This window comes from Propithecus coquereli, unplaced genomic scaffold, assembly GCF_000956105.1.
Source record: "Propithecus coquereli isolate 6110/MARCELLA unplaced genomic scaffold, Pcoq_1.0 Scaffold77, whole genome shotgun sequence".
Taxonomy (NCBI): Eukaryota; Metazoa; Chordata; class Mammalia; order Primates; family Indriidae; genus Propithecus; species Propithecus coquereli.
Window position 1 is genome coordinate 6,538,438 of NW_012153840.1, and position 14,005 is coordinate 6,552,442.

At 51.1% G+C, this 14,005-nt stretch overlaps 1 protein-coding gene across 3 annotated transcripts in view; it reads right to left on the reverse strand.

The window, feature by feature from the left end:
- Nucleotides 1–14,005, reverse strand: part of PIK3CD (phosphatidylinositol-4,5-bisphosphate 3-kinase, catalytic subunit delta) — a 51,910-nt gene that overhangs the window by 35,596 nt on the left and 2,309 nt on the right. For 2 of the 3 annotated variants that reach the window (XM_012662647.1, XM_012662645.1), the window contains exon 1: nt 13,671–13,720. The exons of the other annotated variant lie outside the window; for it this stretch is intronic. The gene's annotated coding sequence lies outside the window, so the exon portion shown is untranslated. Of the gene's footprint in view, nt 1–13,670; nt 13,721–14,005 lie in introns of those variants that run through there. 3 annotated transcript variants of the gene reach the window in all.

The window sequence follows — 14,005 nt, forward strand, 5'->3', positions numbered from 1 at the left end:
AGAAATGGCAAGCTAGGCTAATGAAAGTGGCCATTTTGAGCTGGTGAATGTCAAAGTCGTAAGTACAAATGCTGCTGACGAGACCCACATAAAATGAAGTGGGTCTACACGATGCCTCCGTCCCAGAGCTCGCCGGGCTCGTTCTCAAAGTGAGGCGCTCTCATAGTCTAGACGGGATGTCTGAGCCAAACCCTGCCTGTGGCGCAGGCTCTGCGATGGCTACGTTTTACCCTGACATCTAGCAACATCTAGCAGAATCGGGCTGAACTGTGCTCTCTGCTCCCTTGTCAGAATACCCCAACTGGTGGCCTCAGCACTGACCCCTGGCGGCCAACGGGCCATTCCTGGGATACCACGGTGTCCGGCCCTCCCCTGGCCTCTGCACGCCAACAAGAGCTTGCTGCGCTCGGTCCGGTCTGATGCCAGCTGCTCACCTTTGTAATTACGTAATGTGATTTTACACAACAAGGTGCAATATGGTGTGGAAAGAAAAAGCGGTTGCCATGAAAATGAAGCTGAGTTCTTTAGAAACCAAATAAAGGCAAGTCACCCACCCAATAAAACAAACTTTCTGTTGAATTAGACTGGGCAAGACAACTGTAAAAGATTGGCAGGAAGCTGGGTGTTGGGGTGGGGTGCACCTGTAATCCCAGCTACTTGGGAGGCCGAGGCAGGAGGATCGCTTTAGCCCAGGAGTTCGAGGCAGCAGTGAGACCATATCTCAGAAAAAAAAAAAAAGAGAGAGAAAAAAGAATGATGAAACTACAACCTACTCAAACAAAAGCCCTCGGCCATCTGGCTGCTGATGTGTACGCTGATACGCTGCAAGTGAAAAGAAGATGTTTAGATTTGAGGTAAAGATTTTAATAATTCTCTACCTAAGCCAAAGTTTCAGTTGCGCAACCAACCAATCACATAGGATAAAAGGGCTCCTATTACACTACACATTTCCCATCCCACTTGTGTCTGGCGGCCCATCGTACTCCTTGGCCCCAATCCACATTCTTGAAACTCCGATTGGAGTCGCTGTGCTGGGAGTAGCGGAAGCCACAGAAAAAACATAAACATCTTCCCAGAGCATCCATTGGACTCAAAAGTTAGGGAAAAATATTCTTTATAGAAAAATAAACATGGATATATCATGGAATAGAATGTAAAATTAACATTAGCATTAAAAATAGAAGTTGAAGCTTCAAAGCAAGGTCACTGTTGGGGTGGGCTGCTGCAGGCCAGGGCTGCACATCCTAGCTCTTCTGGCCGGAAGAACGGTGGGAAAGTCAGAGAAGCATGGTCCACCAGGGTCAAGGTTACTACCAGCTGCCCGGCCATCTCCCAACCACTCCACTTAGGAACCTCCAGCACAAGGGCTCCTGGGTCGGCCGCCTCCAGAACAGCTGGCCTATTCAGGAGCTTGCTGGTGTGGCTCTCAGGTGACAAGGCCACCCAGAGTCCACTGCTGTGGCCAAGGTCACATGATGGCAGACCTCACTGGTGAGGCCTCTCCAGTTCCGGCCCCGTGAGCTGGGCCAGGAGCTGCTCTTGCCACCACCCCTGGGGGAGAAGAAAACACCTGGGCAAGATGTCACCTCCAGAGATCCTCACCCCTGACACCCAAGCTCCTTCTGACCTTGAAGAGCTAGAAACAGCTGAAAAAACTAAAGCCGCTGGCTTTTACACATCTGAGAGGAACACGCTGTTAAAGAACAAAGCAGTTCCAACTTCCACGTGCAAAATGGGGATACTGACGCGTGCTCTGTGTGTTCCATGCAAGTCGCTCATGGGAGGATCGACTAAGATAGTGGACGAATAAACCTTCTTACATCTTGCAAACCTCAACAACGTATGACAGGCACACCTGTCATTTAAAGCTCACTCCCTGCCACATCGTGGCCCTCAAAGATTTATTCATCCAATGGCAAAAACTGCAACTTTTTCAGTACCCATAACCTGATACAGGTTTCTCATTATTTCTAATCTTCACAACAGTCCGGTCAAAGAGATACTGTTATCCCAATTTTCAGATGAGAACCCAGAGACTTAAGCCACTTGTCAAGGTCACCTAAATGTTGTCAAAGCCAAGATACAAACTATCTGTCTAATTCTAAAACTCTTTGCTTTTGACACTCACATTAAGCTACCTTTCTGTTCATTCTCAAAACACAGTTCCGCTGAAAGAGGGAGCCACGCAAATCTTAGGAAACAATCAAGTATTAGATATGCTGCACTTAACTTAAAAATAGACCACACTTCATCACTGATTTCCAAATGACAGAAGACGGGATGTATTATTGAAATATTCATCACAACACACATAGGGAAAAAAGATTCACGACCTGGGGGTTTGGCCCCCGGACCTGTGGAGCCAACAAGAACAGGAGATGTGGTCTGGGAGCTCGTCCTTTCCTTGGCTATGAACACGAGAAACATCTTTAATGGAATTTTTTGAGAAGGATGGGTAAGGTGGAAATGTTGGGGGTTTAGGGGTTTTTTTCCCCCTAGAAGAAATTTCTCGTGAAGCAGTTTATTTGAGAGCAAGATCCTGGTTTTCTTAACTTACCCCTCAACCGCAGGTCGGCAGTGAAGAGGAAAATGCATGCATTAGGCACACTCTGCCTGACCTTCACACTCTCCCTTAAGGCTGCCTGAGGCCCACTTGAGTTGAAAGCAGAGGCCACTTTGCTCTAAAGGGCGGTGAGAGCAGGCACCACAGGCACCAACCCAAGCTGGAATCAGAGCCCCAGATCCTGTCTCCTGAAACGCCTGGGGCATCCACAGGGCTGCCTCAGTTTCCCAAACAGCATGAAGGAGCATCTGGATGTAAACAGTGGAACAGTCACCAAGAATTCTGGACTTGAAGGAAACCGTGAGTAACTCTGCACCCCCCATTTCCCTGTCGTAGAGGCTGCAGGACCACAGGGGACCCGGGTTCCTGCAGAAACAGCCCTATCGGCCCCGCCCACATGCTCAGTGAGGCTAGCCTCACCCGGCAGCAGGTTCATTTGCTGGCCCTGGGTGGCTCACACCACGTCCAGCAACACAGCCAAGGACTCAGTCCACGGGGACAGAAAGTGGTTGTCAGCTCCCTCCCTAGGACTACCTACCTCTATGGCAGAAAAATCCATCAGTTACAGACTGAAACAAGACGAGTCTTCAGGGTGAATGGAGACTTGTTAACTTACATTAAAATAATAACAACTGTGATATGAGAGACCAAAATAGACACCCCTTTGTCAACTAGGATGGACTCTAATGTTAAGAAAACAAAAGTTACCTACAGGTGGAGGGTTCAGGGCCCAACTGCCATGGCAAATTTCTAAATTCCTACAGCTGTAAGAAAAAAACACACTCTTGCTAAACTTCCTAACAATAGGAGTTACCAGGCAAATTATCAGACCCCTCCTAACTCTGATTTACAACCCAAATCACTACAACTCTGATGGACACAAGACTGGCCTTATATTCTTTTCTGATAAGCATGCGCATACCTTCAACCCCCTCATAAATATGTATAGCTTTCCCCCCAAAATCCTGCTGAATGTGTATGACTTTATTGGGTGATACAGACCCTGTGAGGCATAAAACCCAATCTGCCCATTTCCTCTTTGAAGAGAGAACACCAGCCGGGCATGGTGGCTCACACCTGTAATCCTAGCGCTCTGGGAGGCCGAGGCGGGAGGATCGCTTGAGCTCAGGAGTTCGAGACCAGCCCAAGCAAGAGTGAGACCTCATCTCTACTAAAAATAGAAAAATTAGCCTGGCTTGGTGGTGCGCACCTGTAGTCCCAGCTACTTGGGAGGCTGAGGCAGGAGGATGGCTTGAGCCCGAGAGTTTGAGGTTGCTGTGAGCTAGGCTGATGCCATGGCACTCTAGCCCAGGTGACACAGAGAGATTCCATCTCAAAAAAAAAAAAAAAAAAGGTGAGAGAGCACCTTTGGTCCACACTGGAGACTATCTCTTCCCAGTCTGCAAACTGATATCACCAATAAAGCTCTCCTTTCTACCATTTAGCCATCCTAGCGGTCTTTTGGATGAAACAAGAACAGCTAATATTTACTAAGCATCAGCTATGTGCTTGGTGATGTTCACTATCTAATGTCTCTCACTGAATCCTTCAGACAAACCTAGGAATGGGTCCCCATAAGCTTCATTTTATAGAGGAAGAAATGAAGGATCAGAGAAGTTAAGTAATCTACTCAAGGTCACACAGCTGGGAAGTAGAAGCGCTATGGTTTGAATCTGAATCCATCCAACTCCAGAGTTCAAGGGTTTAACGGCTACTTTACTGAATTTAGAGATGTTTCCAATTTCTGAAGAGTTAGTTCACCAGATACCTAAGGAAGTGCAAACCTCATGCGATACAGCTAGCATATAGAACACAAGCTATTTAAATTCATCAGTAATAAAAGAAATATGTTTTAAGTAATTACCTTTAGGCATATTAGCAAAACATTTCTTTTAATATTACTCAATGCTGGTAAGAATGTTGTGAAACTAGGCCGGGTGTAGTGGCTCTCACTCTGGGAGGTCAAGGCAGGAGGATTACTTAAGTTCAGGAGTTTGAGACCAGCCTGAGGAAGAGCAAGACATCCCTCCCCCATCTCTATAAAAAATGAGAAACGGAAGTGAACACCAAACATATATTTCACAATATCACAGTGTCCTACAGCAGGGACACCAGCATTTGCTCAAGCATCCTCCACTGAGGGACATGTGTGTTGCTTACACACACACATACACTACCACTCTCAAAATATTGTGATTGATATTTTTAAGCATATAGCTTTTCCCATATTCAAGCATTATTGTGTCAAAGGCATTGAACATGTTTATAGCTCTTGGGGCTAAATAGTTTTCCAGAAAGACTGGACCAAAAATTATTTTTCTAAGTGAAATATAATGGTTTCACAACATTCTTTTTTTTTTTCTTTTTTTATGAAGGGGTGGGAGGCTGTGAGGAGGGGTGTTCAGTTGCCTTGTTTGTTTTTGTTGAGACAGAGTCTCACTCTGTCGCCCTGGGTAAAATGCAGTGGCATCATTGTAGCTCAGGGCAACCTCCAACTCCTGGGCTCTAAGTGATCCTTCTGCCTCAGCCTCCTGGGTAGCTGGGACTACAGGCTAGCACTGCGATACCTGGCTGGGTTTTTTTTTTCTTTCTTTCTTTTTGGTAGAGATGGGGTCTCACTCTTGCTCAGGCTGGTCTCAAACTCCTGAGCTCAAGCAATCCTCCTGCCTCGGCCTCCCAAAGTGCTAGGATTATAGACAAGAGCCACTGTGCCCAGCCTCTTTTTTTTTTTGAGACAGGGTCTCACTCTATTGCCCGGGCTAGAGTGCAGTGGCATCATCATAGCTCATTGCAACCTCTAACTCCTGGGCTCAAGTTATCCTCCTACCTCAGCCCCCTGAGTAGCTGGGACTTTAGCCACATACCACCAGACCTGACTAATTTTTTTAATTTTTTGTAGAGATGGGGTCTTGCTATGTTGCCCAGCCTGGTTCCAAACTCCTGGGCTCAAGCACTCTTCCTACCTCAGCCTCCCAAAGTGCTAGGATTACAGGCGTGAGGCACCACACCTGGCCTGGAGAAATTTTAAAAGGCGAAAAGATCACAATGAGCAATCTGATCTGAAACTAATAGACAAATGGGCAAGGTTCCCTTTGCTCAACCTCTGCTGGGGACCCAAATCCTTATTTGTACAAGTGGGTATGATTGTTGGGGTAGTCCTGTATTCGGGAGTCCACGCACTGTGATACTAAGATCCACTGGGGAAGCCCTGGCTCAGGCAGCAATTAGACAGAGAGAATATAAGAACGTCAGGGCTGTTAGGATTATGAAAGTTAGAATGTTTACACAGGCTTGATGCAAAGAAGTTATGTCTCCTTTACCTAAGTGTTTTGTGACAATGGCTATTATATCTGGCTGGGGAATACTTCCCTACCTAGTATTGGAAAACACAAAACATGTAGATTTAGGTGATATAGAAATAGGGATGGTAGTGCCCGGAGAGTTCCATATACAGTGGAAACGGTTTATACAGGATCTTGCTACCTGGGAAGGCAAGGGAGCCTCGTTCTCCTAGGACAGACTCTGCCACTGTGCAGAGCTGCTGGGTTTCACAACCCCCTATCCTCAGCTCTAGACCAACCGACCAAGAGCTGGTGGATTTGCAGGTGGCAGTTCCAAGGTGAACGGACAACATCCCATAGGAAGGATGCCACTCTGATGGAAGAAGGGAAGAACAAGTCAGCTTGGTGGGCTGAACTGCACGCTGTTTTCCTAGCAGTGATAGAAGAATTGGACTATAGTGAAAGTGCTTGTGTTTGGGTTTTCACTGACTCGTGGGCAGTGGCCAATGGCCTGGCTCTACAGGAGCAGTGGAAACCTGGGCTACTAAAGGGATGCCCCTACGGAAAATTGAGGGTGCAATGCCCATCATGCCGCGGCCCATCATGCCACGGCCCATCATGCCACGGCCCATCATGCCACGGCCGTCTGACGGACATGCCGAGGCCCATGAGAAGGACTCCGTTCTGGGTTTGGAAGGCGACTGGAATAACAAGCAGATATCCCCGGGTGCTGAGGTAGCCACCTGGGCCAAGAAATGAGTGGATACGGGCGCTGCAGCAGTGCAGAGATGGGCTGAACGTAAACATGTTCCTCTTATGCCCTCTCGGCACACAATGCCACTAAGAACTGTTCTGTCTGCTGGCATCAGAGACAGCCTGCCAACGGCCCCAGGGCAGACTCCCTGGGGGGGAGCCCCTGAACAGGGCTGGCAAGTGAGACAGATGCCCAGAGCCCCGGGGGACTGCAAATGGGTCCTCACAGGAACTGACCCTGACCCTGGACTGGGCTTTGCTTACTCTGTGGAAGATGCAGGTGCTCCAGGTGCCATAGAAAACCAGGACAGAAGATACCGCATGGATTTGGGTGGCTGACCGCCCGCCATTTCTTCAGACCAAGGAACACCCTGCACAGCCCATGGTGTCCAGAGGCCAGAGAGACGGCCTCCTCAGAGCAACAGTTTGACCGAGAAGTGGAATCGGCGAGTGAAAGAGAGGCCGTGTAAAACGGGGAGAGGAGGCGAGAAGGGCTGGCGTCCTCGTCCTCGTTGTCACACCCAGCGTGAGGGGGTGGGGGAGGATGGGTATCAGTAAGTACACCGGTATGACCACTGTTGTTTTTTCTACTTTCTCTCTGTCTTTCTTAGACAGGTCTAGCTCTGTCACCCAGGCTGGAGTGCAGTGGTGTCATCATAGCTCACAGCACCCCCAAACTCCTGGGCTCAAGCGATCCTCCTGCCTCAGCCTCCCGAGTAGCTGGGACTACAGTAGCGCACCACCACGCCCAGCAACTGTAATTTTTTTTTCTTCCCTACATCACCTTATGACACTTCTATGGCCACCAAAAAGGGTGCCTAGGAAATGAAGCAACATGGAAAATTGCTAATGAGCCAATGTTAAGTGAAAAAAAGCAAACTATAAAAGCATGTGCCGAACACCTCAAAAAATTAAACACGGAATTACCATAGGATCCAGCAATTTGGGTATAGACCCAAAAGAATTGAAAGCAGGGACTTCAACAGATATTGGTCCACCCATGTTCCCAGCAGCATTGTTCACAAGAGCCCAAAGGTGAAAGCAAGCCAGTGTCCATCCACAGATGAATGAAGAAACAAAATGTGGTACGTACACAATGCTCAGCCTGAAAAAGGAAGGTGATTCTGATACACGCTACCACATGGATGGGCCTTCAGGACATCATGTAAATTAGATAAGCCCGTCATAAAAGGACAGATACTGTATGATTCCACTTATGTGAGGTACCTCGAGTTGCCAAATTCACAGAGACAGAAAGTAGAATGGCTGCCAGGGGCTGGAGGAACGGGGAGAGGGGGAGTTAGTGCTTAATGGGTAAAGAATTTCAATTCTGCAACATAAAAAAGTATTTCTGGGGGTGGGTGGTGGTGATGGCTGCACAGCAGTGTGAATGCATTAAATGCCACCGAACTAGACTCTTAAAAATGCTTAACATGGTAAATTTTAGATTATGAATATTTTATAATTAAAACAAAATTAAGATTAAAAAGCACACGTAATTAAATTAAATTCACGATTAAATTAAAATGCTAATTACATTAAATCAAATTACTTTATTTTTTCTTTTTTTTGAGACAGAGTGTTACTCTGTTGCCCTGGCTAGAGTGCCGTGGTGTCAGCTCACAGCAACCTCAAACTCCAGGGCTCAAGCGATCCTTCTGCCTCAGCCTCCCAAGTAGCTGGGACTACAGGCATGCACCACCATGCCCGGCTAATTTTTCTATATATTTTTAGTTGTCCAGCTAATTTCTTTCTATTTTTTTAGTAGAGACGGGGTCTCGCTCTTGCTCAGGCTGGTCTCGAACTCCTGAGCTCAAACTATCTGCCCGTCTCGGCCTCCCAGAGTGCTAGGATTACAGGCGTGAGCCACCACGCCTGGCCAAATCAAATTACTAATTAAATTAAAACACAAGTATTCAGAGAATGGCAAGGACACCCAATGGGTAGTGCTGTGCTGGGCTAACGGGATGCTAATAACCGGCTTCTGCAGCCCCCACTCCACACCTGCTTCTCTACCGACACCACCGGGACTGCCGCGTGCCTGGCGCTTCACACAGGGCAATATGTGAAATCCTGAAGGCTAACAGTGTTGCTGCTCCAGTGTTACAACTAGGGCTCCTGAGGTTCTGAAAGGTTGAGCAATTTGCCCAAGGTCACCCAGCAGAAAAAAAGTGGCTGAGGCAGGGGCAGGCATGGTGGCTCACTCCTGTAATCCTAGCACGTTGGGAGGCTGAGGCGGGAGGATCACTTGAGCCTAGGAGTTTGAGGCTGCAATGAGCTATGATCTAGGATCTCGCAACTGTACTCCAGCCTGGGCAACAGAGCAAGACCCTGTCTCAAATTTAAAAAAAAAAAAAGTGGCTGATATTAAAACCCAGTTCAGCTGTCTCCAAAGCCAGCACGTTTTCTTCCATATGGCAGTCCCCTCCCCCCTACCACTCCCTCACCCTGACACAAATGACTTTCCAAAGTGTCAATAACAAGACTACGATTTTGCTTCCTTGGTAAGCAAGCACTTCTCCCAGATTTCACGACCAGAGCAATGCCCCTGCTGTGGCTGAGGCGGGAGCGTGGCCCAGCACTGCCAGAGAGCCCTGGAGCCCCTGAGCCCAATTGCACCCCCCATGTCCTCAACCTGCCCTTCCTACAAGCTCCAATAATGAGGGGCTTCCCAAGCCCCTCCCAGCTCCACCAGCTAAGCCCTGCTCCCGCCTCTCCTGAAGGCTGCTCAGCAGAAGAAAGTTCAAACTCAGAGGAGTTTCAGGGGAGAGAGAAGAGGAGGAGCAGTTGTCTCCTTGGGAACCCCAGAAGTTTTCCTTTCTGCTACTGGGACCCCATGAGGTTGGGGAAGGGGGCTGTCAGGCGGAGATAATGGCGCAGCAGAGACCACTGGGGACCCTGACATCCTTGCCTAAGGTCACCCAGGGGAAAGTGGCAGGACAGGGCAGGTTCCCTGCAAACCTAATGGCAGCGCTCAATACCATGCTCAGAAAACACAGAAAGAAACACACTCCTGTCCATCTGTACTGGGCGGAATGGTGACTCTGACAAAGATAGGTCCGTGTGTCAACTCCCAGGACCTGTGCATTATTTGGAAAAATAAGTATGTGGCAAAATGGTCTTTACAGATGTAAGTAAGCATCTCGAGATGATCTCATCCTGGACTATCTGAGTGGGCTCTAAATCCAATGACAAGTGTCCTTACAAGAGACAGAAGAGAAGACAGACACGCAGGGGAGAAGGCTACGCGAAGGCAGGGGCAGAGATTAGAGTGATGCAGGCACGAGAGCCAGCAGAAACTGCGTAAGCCAGGAAGGATTCTCCCCTGCAGTCCCCAGAGGGAACAAGGCCTTGCTGACACCTTGATTTTGAACTTTTGGCCTCTAGAACTGGGAGAAAATACATTTCTGTTGTTTTCGGTGACGGGGTCTCCTGTCACCTGGCTGGAGTGCGATGGCACCACCGATCAGCACAGGAGTTTTGACCTGCTCTGTTCCTGGTGGGCGGGTTTCACCCCTCCTTGGGCAACCTGGTGGTCCCCACTCCCAGGAGGCCACGGTATTGATGCTGAACTTCGTGCAGACACTCGACTGGCATAGCCCAGTACAGCCCAGAACTCCACTGCACCTGGCATTTCGGTTGTTTTAAGCCACAAAGCGTGTGGTCATTTGTCACAGCAGCCACATAAAGCTAATACAGGTTGAGCATCCCAAATCTGAAATCTGAAATATTCCAAAATCTGAAACTTTGTAAACACCAACAGGATGCTCAAAGGAAATGCTCATTGGAGCATTTCTGATTTAAGATTTTCGGGCTTGGGATGCTCAACCAGTGAGCATATAAAACAAATATTCCAAAATCCAAAAAAATCCGAAACCGAAACACTCTGGTCCCAAGCATTTCAGATCAGGGATGCTCAACGTGTTCCGCAGCCCTCCGGGACCAAAAGTCCGAAGCAGGTCCATCCCTTCCTGCAGCTTCTCAGCCCCACTCCCGGCACTTTCTCTAAGTGGATGCAATTTCCCCCAATGTGAGTGAAACAAGCTGACTGAAACATCACTTTCGAAATGCCACCCCCATCACTCCAGTCACTCTTCCTGTGCTCAGAAAGTAGGGGGCCTTGGAAGGCAGCCGTTTCTAGCAGAAGCCCTGACCCTCATCAGAGGTGGTGAGGTTGTCACTTCTGGGGAGGGGGGTCCTCTCATGCATATCCAGCCAGCGCAGCCATAAGGGGAACTTTTGTGGGCCCCAGGGACCACGCCGGCCCCCAGGGAGAGGAGAGTGGCTCATATTTTGGTAGGACCCACAGCGAGCCACAGTGTTTGGCTGCAATGAGAGGGGAGTGTGGAGGGAGGTTCCTGGGTTTTTTTTTTTTTTTCCACCTTGAAACTGGCAGCATTTCTGATATGATTGTGGGGGATTTCCACCAACCAAATTAAAGACAATTCATTTTAGTATTAACGGCAAGGAGAGAGGTGGAGTTTTGCAAACCTTGCTATTTATGAGACAATGTCACTGGCACCAAGATGATAACACTTCCCTCCCTCCAAACAAGCCAAGCTCTGCCGCCCTCCGCAGATGGGGCTCTCCTCTCATCCACGCTCCTGGAGCACTTGCTTCTGGACCGTCCCCTCCAACAGCTTTGCTCAGAAACACATCTGTCCCCTGGCTGGTGGCTGAAGCCTCACTCCGGGCTGAAGGAGCTTTTACAAAGGTCCCACAGTAAGGAAACGTTTGCTGAGGCCCCAAACCTCACCATCAGACCCACAGAAGCAGCTGGCCTCAGGGAGGGAGGGAACTGCTCTCTAAACAAAAATGGTTTTGAAAAATAAGCCAGCCAAAGGGGAATTGCTTCATAACTTGCACATTCACTTCTCCCTTTAACTGTGCAGTTGAAGAAAAACAAGGTGAACCAGGAACTGTCCCTCTCAACCCGCGCTCCCACCCCCATGAACTCCCTCCCTCAACACTGCAGGGCTGGGTGCAAAACCTAATTGGCTCTAGAGGCTGGTCTCTAATTATTTCTCTTAGCAGAGCCCCTGGCCCCCAGGGGGATCTCAGGAGATACTGGCTAAACTTAGTAGAGCAGGAGAAGAAATGGAGCCCACAGCACAGTATGAAGACAGGGCGGCAGCGTGGACAGAGGCTGCAGAAAGACACCTTGTCCTGCTAGAAGAGGAGCGCAGCACTCACCATGTTCCAGAAACGTCTATGTTGGCAGTGTGGCCAGTGCCGTTTCTGTACATGGCAGAGGGGTAGGGGGACAGGGCTCAGAAGGAGGTGAGCTTGGTTGTCCCCAGAGCAGGCAATGGGATTTAAGCGCATTCCCCCACTGCACCCCAGGGCGTCTTCCATTGCTTGGAGGAGTTCGTGACAGCACCCAGAGAGTCAACCCCAGGACAGTCCTCCCACCAGCCAAGAGGGCTGGAATCCTGACACCAAGAAGTCAAACTCCAGCAGACCACGGAAATGTGAAAGGGTTGACAATTTCTGTTCCAGAGAGTGGACAGAAAGCCCCACTTCTATCTCCCTGTGTTTGGTGGCAGCAGGGACCTCAGGAAGAATCCTCCTCCCCACCTGTCACAGCACTCAAACCCTAGGGTCAGGGCAGTAGCGGATCTCACAGAGAAGTATCTCAAGGGTACCTTAGAGACTGCACCTCTGAAAGGACACCCCCAGTCTCCCCATCCCACACCAAGAGAACTGAGGACGTTCTCCTTATTCTGCAAGCACTTAGCGTGGTAAAGCGCTCCAGCCTCTCAACCGGCAGGGAGTGCGAGGAGTGTGGGTCGGTGAGTTCTTTAACTTTCCTGAGCCTTAGAGTCCTCAACTGTAAAATGGAGACATCGCTCCTGAGTTTCAAAGTTCCTCGGACAACCCGCAAGGCACACCTGCCCCACATACACCCTTCGTCTCAGAGGTGGATTCTGGACCCACAGGTCCCTCCTTCCAGGGGGCACCCGAACCAAGTGACAGCTGCCCAATCAGCCCAGCGCTCCACCCGCAAATGGGGCAGATCTCAAGAGTGCCGCACGGGGACCCAGTATGTGGACCGCCCCAGGGCGCCCGGACCCCCAACCCCGGAAATCCATCCCTACCCTCTACGCCACCATCAGCCACGAACGCACTTTTCGGAGCCTCCCATCGGTGCTTCCCTAACTCTCTGAATTCCCACGTCCCGCCAGGGCAGAGCGTGGTGAGCAGTGGCCTCATTCTGGTGTCCAAGAAAGGTCGTCTCAGTTCCCTTCTCCTCGATCTCAAAGAAGAAGGCGCAAAGAGGAAGCCTAAATAAAAACAGGAAACTCGATTAAAAAAAAAAAGCCCCATTCAGACTGAATTACGGGTAAGAGTATTTAAAAAAAAAAAAAAGTCCGGAAATGCAAAGCTGGAGGCGGTTTTGCCGCCGTAACCCGGGCTCAGCTACAGATCCGGGGGCGATGTCGCCTGTGCCGCTGCAGTCCAGGCGGCGACAGGCGCTGGCATCCTGGGGCGCGGGTGGAGCGGCGCGTCCACGCGCGGGGAGGGAGCGCCCGGAAACTTCGCGCCCCGCCGCTCTCCGGCCCGCGCCCCGCTCGCTGGCGCTGGGAAGGGCGCGCGGGGCCCGAGCGCAGGCCAGCGGTGCGCGGCCCTCGCCCGCGCCTGGACGGGCGCACCGGGCGACGCCGCTAGCGGGAGCGCAGCCCGGACCTAGGCGCCGTGCGGGTCCCCGGCGCTGGGAGCGCTTCCCATCGCCTCGCGCCTCAGCCGGCGCCCGGGAGGCCGCGCTACCACTGGGGGCGCAGCGGGGACCGCGCCGCCCGGCCGCAGCGCCCCTAGTCCGGCTCGGCAGCGCACACAGTACCGGGGCAGGGGAGCTGCGCGCCCCTCTCGGCCGGCCCACAGGGGACGGCCCCGGGCCCAGAGCGCAGTCTGGGCGGTGCGGCCCCGGGGGGCGCCCGGTGCCCGACTCGCTAGAAGCGGAGAGGCGCCCGGCCAGGGCGCGCGGGCTGCGCGCGCTGGAGAGACGTCCTCCAGCGGGCTCCGAGCACGGCACGGTCCCCGAAGCCCTGGCCCCGGTCCTCTCCCCACCTTACCTGTCCCGGCGCGGCTGGCGGCTGGGCCTGCGGCCGCTCGAAGCGAGCGCGCTGGGCGCGACTGAGCCTCGACGGCCGGAGGCGGGGCGCGGTGGGGCGCTCCGCCTGCTGACAGCCCGCACACTCCACTTCCCACTTTGTTTCCTTTCGACTTGCAACAGGAAAAACAACAGGTCCTCCCGCGCCTCGCCTGCCTCCTCGCCCCCCGGCTCGCCCGCGGCTGGAGGGGCATCGTCCCAGGTGCCTCTGGAAGCTGCACCTTGCCCTTCTTCAAAACAAGTTTTCTTTTTATGCACAGGAAAACAACCAAATAAAGGGCCTAAGAGCCTCTGAAA